General features: G+C 45.6%; 1 protein-coding gene and 1 long non-coding RNA gene across 19 annotated transcripts in view; one reads left to right on the top strand and one right to left on the bottom strand.

Annotated features, from left to right (window-relative positions):
* LPIN2 (lipin 2) overlaps positions 1–11,115 on the bottom strand; it is a 140,117-nt gene extending 129,002 nt beyond the window's left edge. For 5 of the 17 annotated variants that reach the window (XM_078851558.1, XM_078851557.1, XM_078851551.1 and 2 more), the window contains exon 1: positions 10,840–11,096. The gene's annotated coding sequence lies outside the window, so the exon portion shown is untranslated. Of the gene's footprint in view, positions 1–10,839 lie in introns of all 17 variants that reach the window. The other 12 variants (XM_078851545.1, XM_078851544.1, XM_078851546.1 and 9 more) reach the window with 8 other exon arrangements.
* The window catches only part of LOC140906809 (uncharacterized), a 28,816-nt gene continuing 24,746 nt past the window's right edge, over positions 10,066–14,135 (top strand). The window contains exon 1 of one of the 2 annotated variants that reach the window (XR_012157254.2): positions 10,066–10,322. This is a non-coding gene — a long non-coding RNA (uncharacterized LOC140906809). The remainder of the gene's footprint in view (positions 10,323–14,135) is intronic. The other variant, XR_012157255.2, reaches the window with a different exon arrangement.

Consider the following 14,135-nt stretch of genomic DNA (forward strand, 5'->3'; position numbering starts at 1 on the left):
ACCTCAGTTCTCCTAGCAAGAACCTTGTTAGACAAGGCCTGTTAAGTGGGCAAAGAGACATAAGGCGTAAGCACACCCTAGGATATAAATGTATTCCTGCTTAAATCATTGTGACTAGTCTAATTACATGATCACATAATATTTTTTCCACAGGACTACTTCTTAATTCAGTGCACAGGAGAGTGCACTTAATGAGCAGCTAATATTTTATTTTATCCATATTGTTCAAAGCGTGTCCCCAAGCCTGGTGCACTTCACACTATCCAAACCCTGCTCTGAAGACAGAATTAATTTCCCCAAGGTATTTTCTATGGCAGTCATTGTAGTATCCAAGTGCTAGACAATCTTTACTTTATTTTCACAATATCCATGTGAGATAAGTGAGTATTATCCCCATTTTACAGATAGGGAACTGAGGCAGAAAGAGATAAATTTTCTGCTCCACTCTTCACTAATTAGGCCTCAACTGGAGTATTGTGTCCACTTCTGGGTGCCACATTTCAGGAAAGAAGTAGACAAATTGGAGAAAATCCAGAGAAGAGCAACAAAAATGATTAAAGGTCTAGAAAACATGAACTATGATGGAAGATTGAAAAAATTGGGTTTGTTTAGTCTGGAAAAGAGAAGACTGAGAGGGGACATGGTAACTATTCTCAAGTACATAGAAGGTTGATACAAGGAGGCGGGAGAAAAATTGTTCTTCTTAACCTCTGAGGATAAGACAAGAAGCAATGGACTTAAATCGCAGGAAGGGAGGTTTAGGTTGGCCATTCGGAAAAACTTCCTAACTGTCAGGGTGGTTAAGCACTGGAATAAATTGCCTAGGGAGGCTGTGGAATCTCCATCATTGGAGATTTTTAAGAACAGGTTAGACACCTGTCAGGAATGGTCTAGATAATTCTTAGTCCTGCCTCTTGAGGTCCCTTCCAGTCCTATGATTTCAAAAGTATCCACTAGTTTTAGGTGTCCGATTTGAGACACTTAGGGCCTGATATTTGAGAATACCCCAGGGTACCAAGTCAGGCACCCAGAAAACAAGGAACACACAATTACTGACCAACTTGAAAAGCTTGGTTTAAGTAACTTGACCATCCCTGTGGACGGTCTCATTTTTGTATAAGATATTCTCATAGCTTTGGTTTAGCTTCAAACCCTTTCCAAGAGACATGTTAAATTGAAAAAATATTTTATATGAGAATTTTTTAAAAGTGCCTACTCCCATCAAGGTGGGAGAGAGATAATACCACCAGCATCTGTTTAAATTCATATCTTAGGTTATACCTATGCAGACAATGATCTTAGTTTTTTTGGCCTTTTCCTTTTAATGGAAAGGAAAAGTGACCTTTTTTTTTTTGTGGCTGAATACCTTCCCAATCTTGTACTTTCATGGACCCATCCTAAGAGACTTCACCCACTTAATGATCCCTCTCTCTTCACAGCAGCGCAGCTCCTCTTGGAGCCACATCATAACTGGCTGGGTCTCTCTGTAGCAATCACAGAGGGGAGCCATAAAATGTGTTGTATTTCCTCTCATTTCAATTTCTTCCTGGGATGACCAAAGTATAAAAAGTACACACCCCTCTGCACCGCGACAACCCAATTTAGTGACTGTACTCGGTGTAGAGACAGAAGCATGCAGCACCAGGGGAAGAGCCTTTATTACAGTGCCTATGGAAAAGGGATTATCCACAAAACAGATGAGATTCATATTGCACTGATCGACTTCGATTATCTAGGTCTTTATTTTCATCCCCTTCTCACCTAATTTTAAACAAAAAATAAAGCATCCATGTACACTGCAAGACTGGAAATATGAAATATTGTTGCAATACAACAATATTTGTTGCAATATTGTTGCAATACAACAATTAATTCCGGCTATCAATAGCATTTGCTTACCTTTAAACATATATTGCATTGTATTCACACATTATACCATTATTATAACTATCAGATACAAGCATACAGAATTCAAACAGAGTCCCATAAAGTCTTTACCAAAAAGGTGAAAATATGCAATTTGATCGCCACAAAATGACAACTGGAAACTTTCCTTAACCTACTTTCACACTTCAATGTTAAATGATTTTACACTTTTGCTCGCTTGCTCTCTCACACACACACACTCTTTCTCCTTGATGCACTTAATGTCCCTTAACATTGATTTAAGTTAAGCACATGCATCACAGTAGGAATCTATTAATGCATTCAATTTGCATATAAAACAGTATTATGAATGGGATTTAAGAAAAAAAAAATCAAGATTCCAGAATTTGCTCTGGGAAGGTGAGGAGGGAAGAGGAGAATAGATTTGTTTCTCAGTATAAAATATTGGTATTGCTGATTGAACTTCTATCGACAGTCACAAAACTACTGTTTGTAAAAAGGATAAGTCTGTTAATCCCCAGCATGCGGTAGTGTTTTCTATACAGTGCATTTATAGATCATCTATGCCTGACATTATTGTAATTCAATGCAGCCTCAGAGTTCCCTGACCCTGATAACACACAGACTTTTCATCCAGGGAATCAGAGGAAATAAATCAAAGGAATAATGTATTGGTAGTAGAACAAGAGTACAAAAAAATTATAACAGTATCAAGTTTTATAAAAATTGCTTGAAGATAGTAACTCCACTTCAGTATATATCACAAGTCAAATTCCAATTTGTCCTCCATTTGATTAACAAGATCTAGAGAGTTCCATCTTTGCTGTATATTTCATCAAGATGAAATAAACCTGTATTTCAGTTCCAATGCACAATACTGAAACATTTCCTCCTTCGCAGGAATGCTCCTCCATTGCTTCCTTTCCATTATTTTCTCAAAAAAAACAGCACAGTGACCATGCCACCAACCCAAAATCAGGATTCCATACTTGCATATACCCTGAGACTTCACTGACTTCTCAGCCAATGGAGCTGTACAGAGTACATCAATGCAGAATTTTGCTGTTTACAGAATGGGGCCTCAATGTTATTACTCAGAATATTTTTAACCTATGGAATGGCCCAATTACAATATTCTGTATGTTAATTCAGGAGATTTGAGTTTAACTTTTGAGTTCAGTCTCACTTCCTCAGCCAAATGGGTTAGGAGTGTTAGGCAGATCTACATTACGCAGTTAGGTAGTGTAGTTAAGAGCCCTTACACTGACCCAATAATGAATGTGTCTACACAACCAGGCCTCTTTCACTGACATAACTCACCCACTACATCGACTTAATTACTCCATTTCCGTGAGAGGCGTAGTGCTTAATTTGATGTTGCTAGGTCAACAAAGAGGCAGAGTAGATACTGCCTAACTACCTAACTGGCCTCCAGGAGGTGTCTCACAATGCTCTGGTAAACGTTTTCAGCTCTGCTTCACAGAAGTCAGGTACATAGGAAACCGTCCCTCCCCGTCAAAGGACCGGGAACCTTTGAATTTCCATTTCCTGTTTGCATGGCATGGAGAGCTCGCCTCCACAGCTGACCATGGCAGCTCCACACTCCAAACACGGTCCAGCCTGGAGCACATAGGAGGTAGTGGATCTTCTTGGGCTGTGGGGAGAAGGGGCTGCATAGGCACATCTCTGATCCAGTCACAGAAACGCAGATGTCTACAAGCAGATCACGCAGGTCATGGGGGAGAAGGGCTACATCAGGGACACGCAGCAGTGCAGTGTGAAAATCAAGGACCTGCAGCAGGCATACCAGAAGGTAAGGGAGGCGAACAGTCGTGCTGGTACAGCACTGCAGACATGCCTCTCTCACGAGGATCTGCATGGATTCTCACAACCCCCAAGAGCAGTGTGGAAACCTCTGAGGAATCGGAAACCCAAGCTAGTACAGGCAACACTAAGGAGGTGGTCTTGGACAAGGAAAAGGAGGAAGAGAATAGGAGACAGGCGAGCCGAAGAGCCAGGAGCTGTTTGTAACCCTGGAGTAGTGCATCCAGTTGCAGAGCAGCACTGTGGCCAAGCATGGTGCCAGTGAAGGAACCTTTGGTGAGTATGCAATTTCAAGTAATATTCTAGGGTCAGTATGGTGGAACAAAGAGTTGATGCACTCCGAGATTTTATGGGAATCCTCCACAGAGATCTCTAGGAAACTTTCCTTGAGGTACTCCGCAATCCTCTGCCGGAGGTTCCTTGGCAGAGCTGCCTTGTTCCTTCCCGCATAAAGAGTGACTTTCCCACACCACTCTGCAATCACTTGGGCAGGGACCAAAGCTGCACACAGGCGAGCGACATAGGTACTGGGGCGGAAGCCGCAAGCGTGTAGTAAATGCACCCTTGCTTCCCTCAGGAGTGAAATATCTTCCATACCAACCACCCCCTCTGGAAACAGTGGTCCAGTTTAGAGCGTTGCCCCCCTTTAAGTGACCTGCAACCTTTTCAGATTGCTTCAGTGCAATAAAAAAAAATGTCCCTGCCCTGGGTTTCACTCACCATACTTGGGGTCTTCTGCCTCATGTGTACTTGCCTAGGGCCACCGAGAAAGTGACAGGTATGTTACCAGCATCGTGTTAATGTTACTGTTGTTTCAATGCTCTGTGTGTAGCTGACAATAGCTCTTCTGTTTACTGTGAACCATGTGTTTCCAGATTTCACCTTGAGAAACAACCGCCCTACAACAGCAGAGTGTCTGCGCAAGATAAGAAACCAACCAAGAAGGACCAAGGAAGATATGTTCCAGATCGTGCTGCAGCAGTCAGAAGCTGAAAACACTGAAAGCAAGAAGTGGAGTGAAAGTGAAAAGCAGAAAGAGAAGAGAAGGATTCTTACAAGAGGGATGCCACAGAGAGGCTGATTAAAGCTTTGGAGCGTCTAACCGACATGCTCCAGAACAGGGGTGGACAAACTGAGCCTGAGAAGGAGCCAGAATTTACCAATAAACATTGCCAAAGAGCCACAGTAATGTCAGCAGTCCCCCATCCACTACCCCCTTCTAGCCCCCAGTGCCTCCCACCAACCAGCAGCCCCGCCAATCAGGGCCTCTTCCTCCCTACCCACACCTTCTGTCCGCCACGATCAGCTGTTCTGCAGCGCACAGGAGGCTCTGATGGGGAGGGGGGAGGAGCAAGGGCATGGCATGCTCAGGCGAAGGGGTAGGGGCCTTGGGAGAAGGGATGGAGTAGTGGCAGGACCTGGGGCAGAGCAGGGGGTTGAGCAGTGAGCACCCCACAGCACATTGGAAAGTTAGCATTGCAGCTCCAGCCTCGGAGTCAGCACCTATGCAAGGAGCTGCATATTAACCTCTGAAGAGCCACATGCGGCTCCAGAGCCACAGGTTGGCCATCCCTTCTCCAGACTCTCCCCTGCACATTTCTTTCCACCTTCTGACACTTCGTGCTTTCCTCTACACTCCACCCCTGTAGACAGCTGTTCAATGAAAGCTTGACCTATACTCAACTATGAAAATCACCCCCCTCCCAATCCTTCCCCCCCTCCCCCGCAACTGTGTGGATGGCTGTGTGCGCCTGTGTGGTTTGTCTGTCAATAAAAGCAGCGTTTTTATTAATACATTCTCCTTCTTTATTTTCCCGCAAGGGATGATACCTCATAGCACCATGCAAATCAGCACTTTATTGGTCCCTTACATTGAATCCTAGGCCTTAATAATCGTAGTTGCTTCATAGGCTACCAGATTTAAGTAATCATTACAGTCCCAAGCATAGCAACAGCCATTGCTGGTTTTCTTGTTGGAACTGTTGTCTCAAGGCATCCCTGATTCTTACCGTCCCACGCTGCGCCCCTCTAACTGCCCCGGTATCTGGCTGCTCAAAATCAGCAGCCAGGCATTCTGCATCAGCAGTCCACCCCTGAGAAAACTGTTTGCCCTTCCCTTCACAAATATTATGCAGCGTACAACACGCGGCTATAACCATTGGAATATTTTCCTCACGCAGATCTAGCCTACCATATAGGCATCGACAGCGCGCCTTTAAGCAGTCAAACGCACATTCAACGATCATTCTGCACCTACTCAGCCTGTTGTTGAACCACTCCTTACTGCTATCTAGGTTTCCCATGTATGGCTTCATGAGCCATGGCATTAATGGGTATGCCGGGTTTCTCAAGATCAATATGGGCATTTCTACTTCCCCTATGGAAAGAAAGTGTCTGCTTGCAGCTTTCTGTACAGACCAGTGTTCCTAAAGATACGTGCATCGTGCACTTTTCCAGACCACCCCATGTTAATGTCAGTGAATTGCCCATAGTGATCCACAAGCGCCTGCAAAACCATAGAAAAGTACCCCTTCCAATTGATGTACTTAGTCACAAGGTGGTCCAGTGCAAGAATTGGAATGTATGTTCCATCTATCACCCGATTGCAGTTAGGGAAACCCATGTTGGCAAAGCCAACCACAATGTCACGCATGTTGCCAAGAGTCACGGTCTTTCGCAGCAGAATGCAAATTAATGGCCTTGCACACTTGCGTTAACACAGTACCAGTGGTTGACTTCCCCACTCCAAACTGGTTCGTGACCGACCGGTAGCTTCCACACTGCGATCGCCACATGCTTCTCCACCAAGAGAACAGCTCTCATTCGGGAGTCCTTGTGCCGCAGGGCTGGGGCGAGATCATACACAGTTCCATGAAGGTGGCTTTCGTATCCGAAAGTTCTGCAGCCACTGCTCGTCACCCCAGACTTGCATAACTATGTGATCCCACCACTCTGTGCTAGTTTCCAAAAAGCGACGTTCCACTGCATTCAGCTCCTCTGTGAATGCCAAAAGCAATCTAATATTGCTGCTGTGCATGCTGGACACCATATCAGGCAACTGTGACTGCTGTTGCCTTTGTAAGTTCAAGAAAAACTCAACTGCCGCTTGCGATGTGCTAGTGAGAGCTAGCAGAGCAGTGGAGAGTAGTGTGGGGTCCACTTCTGCAGATAGATGTGGCGGGGAAAGCACTAAGGGACACTGAAAAATGCTGTTAACTGAAGACTGAATCACACTGAATGATGGGACGGAAAGCAGTGCATCACGGGGCACTGAGCCCAGAACCATGATGTGCCGCAATCCCCTCTGCCTTCCCACAAGACCTACCAGTAGAAGGAGGAGGTAGAACGGGGAGAGCTGCAATGTGGGATGGCTACCCACAGTGCACTGCTCTCACTGGCAATGGAAGCGCTGCAAGTGTGGACACACTATGGCACCAGCGGAAGAGAGTGTGGACATGCAACTGTGCTTTTAATAAACACGCTTTAATAAAAGCGGTATAACTTTTGGCGCAAAAACTTGCCAGTGTAAATATACCCTAAAAATGACTGGCTGGGAAGGGCCCATTCAAGTTGGATGGTCCATCGGGGGACACTTAACTCACAGTGGACCATGGCTACATCTAATGGGCTTTCTTGTACACTTTCCAACTAAAGTATGGGTAATGGCCTCTGCTGTGACTAAGCGAAGCATTCATGGGCATGTGACTTGCCCATGTGATTGTTACTGGACTCTATCTTAGAATACCAGTGGTTTTCCACTGAAAGGCGTGGGAACCAAGCTTGGAGACAAAGGGTTCCCACCATATGCAAAAGCTATTTAAGGCAGGGGAATGACATCATCACAGTTCTTTGCTGACTCCCCATCGAAAGGAGACTCTTGGCAACACCTGAGAAACAAGGACTGAACTGGGACCAAGTGCTGGGCCCAGGCTAGAGCGATTTCTAGCCTGTGAAAGGAATATCTGGGGGTTTTTAAGCTGCAAGCAAGGGCAGCTGGCCCCTTAAGAATCTCTGAAGCCTGCTTACATCATTATTTAGGGTGAGAATTTGCTACTCATATCTAATCTCTTTAGTATGTTAAGCTTAGATTGCATTTTTGTTTATTTGCTAGGTAACCTGCTTTGATCTGTTTGCTATCCCTTATAATCACTTAAAAATCTATCTTTTGTAGTTAATAAATTTGCTTCTGCTTTATCACAAACCAGTGTGTGGGAGTTACACCTTGGGGCAAAAAGCTGTTGTATATATCCTCTCCACAAATTTCATGAGCTTATGCCATACAGATCTCTGTGCAGTGCAAGACAGTATAATTCTGGGGAGGCGAGGGAGGGATGCACTTGAGCAGCTGGGCAGTTCCTTAGCTGTAGCTTCCCCATTCAGAGCTAATCTCAGCAGTTTGTATGTACTGCAGATGGGTGTGTCCCTACCTGTATGTGTGCTGGAGCATGGCAAAGGGCTTGGCAGGCTGGTCACTGCAGTACAGTGTAAAGGGAGCCCAGGCTGGTGGCTCAGTGGTACCCCAGTTCCAGGTGGCACCCCAGGGGGAACCCGTCACACCCACTTTTTAAAAAATAATCCACATTTTAAGTGTTATAGTTGCCCATTTTAAATGGAGATTTCTTAAACCACAAGGCCAAAATTTCAGAGATGAGCAAAAGTGTGCATGCCCACCGTTACACAAACAAACAGGCTGTTTTGAATACTGTGGCAGACAAATGCCTGCTATATACAGGCATTACAAGATTTGCATGTAAAAAAGGGAGGGTTGTGTACACAAGTAGACATACAATCAAATGTTCCATATTCAAAAATGTGGTGCAAAGTTCACAAAACAAAGAACAACAAGGAGCGTGGTGGCACCTTAAAGACTAACAGATTTATTTGGGCATAAGCTTTCACGGGTAAAACACCACTTCTTCAGATGAATCAAACTTAAATGTTGATATATTTAAAACAAAGCACTCAGATACTAGCAGATAAAAATTATATTAATTGTTACTGCTGCTTACCACTCCTTTTAGGTTTATTTTTGCTGTATTCTGAAAGTAAAACCCAAGAAGATGCATTGATGATGTAGTCATTAATTCAAGCAGCAGCCTGACAGCCTCAGTAACGATGTTCATTTATAGACATCTCTTTTCCTTTGTTTTGCTTAGGGGGTTCTAAAATTCTTTTTAGAATGTTACCCACACCATAGCAGAGTGTTCATGGATCACCTCCTCTCCTATTCACATCAGTAGATAGGAAGGAAGGTGATCAGTACAATCACAGAACATACCTGTAGCAATTACAAAAATTGTTTTCATGGAAAAGTAGCATCAGACAAATATTTTCATCTGTCTTCATGCTATTCAGAAGTTAGAAACAAGGAGCAGCAACACTGCAACCGATCTCATCTCCATCAACCACAAGCAAGTGCTCCACAGACCACAGTTCAAGAACCTTTGGATTAATGGCAAGAACTAAAGAAAGCCTCTTTAAATGCACGTTAAAACTGCCCCACCTTTACACAGCCCTTGAAAAGCTTCAGACATCATTTAAAGGTGACCTACATGGGGCTTTATTTTTGATTGGGTTTATGCTCTTTTTGCTCCTTTATGGTGTATAAAGCAGTAAAAACATTAAGGATTTTTTTTACACTACTTATTTTTACCTTCAAAATCAGGTTTATCAAATCTGGTCTTCCCTGGTTTTGTTGGAGGATCTTTGAGAAGTGTAATGGATCTTTATCTGAGATGCAAGGGTTACAGAGACCAATGAGAGACAGAACAGTCCCTCTACTCATTAGGAAAAAACCATCACAAGCAACTATGGATACACCACTTTTCACATTCGATGCATTTCACAAACACTAACTAGTTAACACTCAAAAAGACACTGCATGCATCATCATATTGTTAAGAAACTACTTAATGCAATCCTCCTTCTCCCCAGAAAGAATCCCAACTTGGCAACACACAACACCATGGGGCATGGCTACTTACAGCAGTGCCTAGTTAATATCTCAGGGTTCTGCTAAATCAGGCTTTTTTTCAGTGTGGGGGAGGGAGGAACAGGAATACTGATGTTTGGGGAGGACTGCAACATTTTCTGCCGTGATTGACAAAACACCACCTAAGACCAGCCCTGACTACTAAATCCTATAAGAGTGTGTAATACTTAGAAATCATCAGATGTACACATCACCTCCCGTGTAGCTTCATTAGCCATTATGGAAGCCGTAGCTTCATTAGCCATTATGGAACTGATGCATAGACAAGATGTGGGCATTTTTACCATCGTGTCCTGATGTACCAAGTGCACGGGTTTCAAACACCCTGTCACCCAGCCCTGCTCAGAGGCATGAAAGCTCTCAAAGGGTATTCCAAGGTTGCTTAAGACGAAAACTGCAGAAGTCTACATAAAACAACCCAGAGAAAGCAGGTCACTAGCAGCCACTCAAAACGCAGACTCAGCCAGTGCGGGCCAAGTGATTCATAACTTCGTCCTCTGCTACACAACAGACATCACTAGGAAACCCAAGGCAAAAATGCCCCGCAGCTAAACAAGTTCAACAACTTCCGCCTAAGAGGCGCACAGGTACCAAGGGCAGGGGCTGGCAGGTGTTTTCGGTAAGCATTTCTTCCAATTAACGTTCCGCTATCTGGCATGTTTAGGCCAGGATCCCAGCGGGCTCCACGCGGAGCCGTGCCAGGCGCCAGGTCCTTCCCCCGCAGCGTCGGGGTGCGGGGCCCCTATCACACGCCAGCAGCTTTATCTCGACCGGCCTCAGTTTCCCGGGGGGTCTCGCCCAGACAGACCCGCCCCCGACCCCGCCACGCTCCCCTCGCGCCCGTACGGCAGCCCGGGCCGGCTCGCCCGCCGAGGCCGACTGGGAGCCCGGGCGGCTCCGACCCTCGCCACGGCAGCGCTCAGGCCGGCAGCCCCCTGGGCTCGCCCGGGGCGGCGGCACCACCCCGATGAGGTGGCAGCCGGTCCTGTCCCCGCAGCGGCCGGGGCACCGCGGGGGTGGGACCTTCGGCCGCCTCCAGCCCCTCCCCGGGCCAGTTGGGGGTTGCGGGCGGGAGGACCCCCCCCCCAGCCGGGCACCGGAGCAAACCTCCCGGCAAAGCCCGTGCCTCCGCTTACCTCCTGCCGCGGCGGGGCGCGGGCGGCGCCGAGGAGCAGCGGTGGGGGCCGAGCGGAGCGGAGCGGAGCGGCGGTTGCCCCGGGAGCCCGTGAAGCAGGCACGCGCACGCGCGCGCGCACTGAAGCGGGGGAAGGGGGATTCCAGGTCCCCGAGCCCAGCCAGTTCCACTCAGCAGAGCCGCCGCCGCCTCGCCCCACGTGACCCCGCTCCCTGGCGTATCTGCTCTGCTGCTCTCCACTGGGGCGCGCGCGCGCGCGCGCCCGTCCGCCCCCCCGCCCGGAACGGAGCTTCGCCGCCTCTGCGACGTGCGGGCGGCAGGAACGCGGGCCAATTAGCGACAGCAGCCGGGGGGAGGGGCTGTAAACGTGAGTGTGCGCGTGTCCCAGGGCCGCCCTGCGGAACCGCTGCCCTCTGTCTCCATGGGCTGTGGGCGAGCCGCTGCCGCTGCAAAGTGATGTCTGTCTCCATGCATTACGGCTGTCAACGTGTGTGTCTCCCAGTGCATCGCTGCTTATCCCGGGGGGGGGGGGTGTTCGATACTCTGCAGAAGTATGTCCATCATGGCAATGCATTACTGCTGCAAAGGTGGGTGTCTGCCGTTGCATTACCAGGACTGCTGCAGGTCCTCTCTCTGGACAAAAAAGGTGTCTCTGTCCATTGCCGTACTTCTGCAAACCAACGCTCAGGGGGAGTGGGCGGGGCGCGGACGGACAGAGAGACGGGTAACGACGCTCCCTCCTCTGTGCTTGTAGTAACAGTTATTGTAGGGGGTTGTATTTGATTTTAGCAGGAACGTAGCTCCCACATTAGTTCTCTCACAGGTGGTGGGGAGTTTGCGCAAGGGCAATGGGTAGGCTGCCAGCTGTGGCCTTTGTGTAATTATTTAAACTTTTAGTTATATCATTAGTGATGGGCCTTGCTGCCTTCCTGGTCATTCTGGAAAAATATGCTCTCCTTCAGCACCACCACTATTTCTGCCCGTAGTTTCTCATTCTTCTCCATCCCCCTTTTCCTCTTTCTTTCTCTTATCTCCCCTCCACCTCCTTTCTCCACCTGGTATTTCCCTGCCTGCAGCAGCCCCTAATTCCCCTTCCTATTTGTAAAAGTAGCCACTGGAATCAGAGGATACTGACCCCACTATCTTGTATCTTCTGCAACCTTGACTCAGTTGACAGTACTGGGTCCAGCAAATAAAGTTCATTTTCTTACCGACACTCCTGTGTGACACACTTTTTCTGTGTCATAGATTTCACTTCCACCCATTTCCTCATCCCTATCTGTTACAGGCAATAAAATGTTTTAATGCTTACATTTTTAGAGACATCTTTTGTTATGCTTTATTAACACCCAATGAGATGAAAAGTAGGGAATGGTAGAGTCCACACTTCTCAGAGCTGTTCATTCAGACTGTGTACACTTGTTTCATACTGTGAAAGTTATCTTTGCAGCCATGAGGGGCTTGAATTTTTTCAATGAAAACTTAGATTCTATAGAATCTGAACTTGTCAAGCAACCTCAAGTGAGCTGGATGTTTCACACTACGGGTTTAGAGTTCAGTAAAACTGGTTAGTTATTTGTATTATGGTAGTGCCCACAGGCCCCAACTGAGACTGGAGCCCCATTTTGCTAGGCACTGTACATACACATAATAAGCCCCAAATAGCTTTCAGTTTAGACAAGACAGGGGAAAGGGGAAACAGGCAGAGAGAGGTGAAATGACTTACCCAAGTTGACACGGTAGGTCAGTGACAGAAGTGGAAATACAGCCCAGGTCTCCTGAGTCCCAGTCCAATGTTCTATAAACTAGACCATGCTGCCTCTTTATGTTAATGTAGATTTTTTAAACCAACAAATGATCAGATTATTGTAAAGAATGGATTTCATTCCATTAAGGTGGAGGGCTATTTTGATATTACCTGTGTTTTCACATTTGTGTGACATCACAAAATTGGGTATTTTGCATAATATTCAACACAAGACAGCAGTCATTGCTAGAAAATGATAAGATAGCACAGTGATCTATGAGTAGGGAAAGCCTTGCTATGGTGGGGAGGCACATGCTCTCTGAATCTCAGCCTTAGGCTTCTTGTATATCTTTTGTACATGCAGGTGTCTCAGACAGCTAAGGGAATGTGGTTTGACCTCTGCATCTCTTTCAACATATGGCCTAGAAATATATGTCAACATATTTTAATTATTTGTGAATTGTGTGTTTCTCATTGTTATTAAAAAAACATTTGGACACAGAACTGAAATCTGTTCCCTTCATCATGCACACACACTGGGTTTTGATTGCAGAATTCTTTTAAGTATTTATTTAGAAAACATACACAGAATTGCATAGGCTATGCAAATATATATACATTTTAAAGTTATAGGTCAAATTTCAATTCTTCTTGATAATGTTGCTTTTTCACATCAGCAATTGAGTCAGTGTTTGAAAACTTTATGGGTCAGAGTCTGCCCCCCAGATACATACTTGCAATTCTCACTCAAGTCAGTAGGGTTAATGTTCATTCGTTCACTGCTGCATAAATATGCCCGTTTCAGCTGCTGCAGTTTTCTAAAGAACCACCCATTTGAATAGAATGTCAGGACAACTATGACACAGCTATATTTTAATAATATCTTTCCTGAACATACGGTATCTGGGAACTAAGATTTAAAGATGTTAAATACATTCATCCTAAATTAAGTCAGGTTTCCCCTCCATTACTCTTTGTTATGTTCCTTATTTGATGTCTTAATTCAACTTTGGATAAGGGCAAGATAAGCATGTTAGTGTTTGTCCCCATAAAAATATTTTTTTTCCTCGATCCATGATATTATCTTTGCTGCACACAACAGAAGGAGCTTTTCCAGTTAAGAGGAATCTCCTTTCTGGCACCAGAAAGGTTTAACTGCCTCTTCCCCGCTCCAGAAAATAAACCCTTCTTCTTTATGTTCTCAAAATGAAATCTTAAGCTAGAGCCTATTATAATATCGAACCAAATCCAGCAACTGGCTGACTGCTCAGATGGCAGAAAAATCTTTACCAGCAGGTGCTGTGTCACTTTAACTGATAATTCAGTCCTTCTATTTCAGCCTGTGACACAGATCACTCCCGCATTCTGAACAAACCACTACCAAAACTTCAGTCAGGCCTAAAGAAACAAAAGGTTTTTATTTGGCTGTTGCCCTCTTCAGGCAAGTCATCAGTAGCAAATCAAACAGACAAAAGTCCCACATCAGATCTATCTTCTCTGAGGGTATGTCTACACTACGGAATAAGGTCGAATTTATAGAAGTCATTTTT

This window comes from Lepidochelys kempii, chromosome 2 (genome assembly GCF_965140285.1).
Source record: "Lepidochelys kempii isolate rLepKem1 chromosome 2, rLepKem1.hap1, whole genome shotgun sequence".
Taxonomy (NCBI): domain Eukaryota; kingdom Metazoa; phylum Chordata; order Testudines; family Cheloniidae; genus Lepidochelys; species Lepidochelys kempii.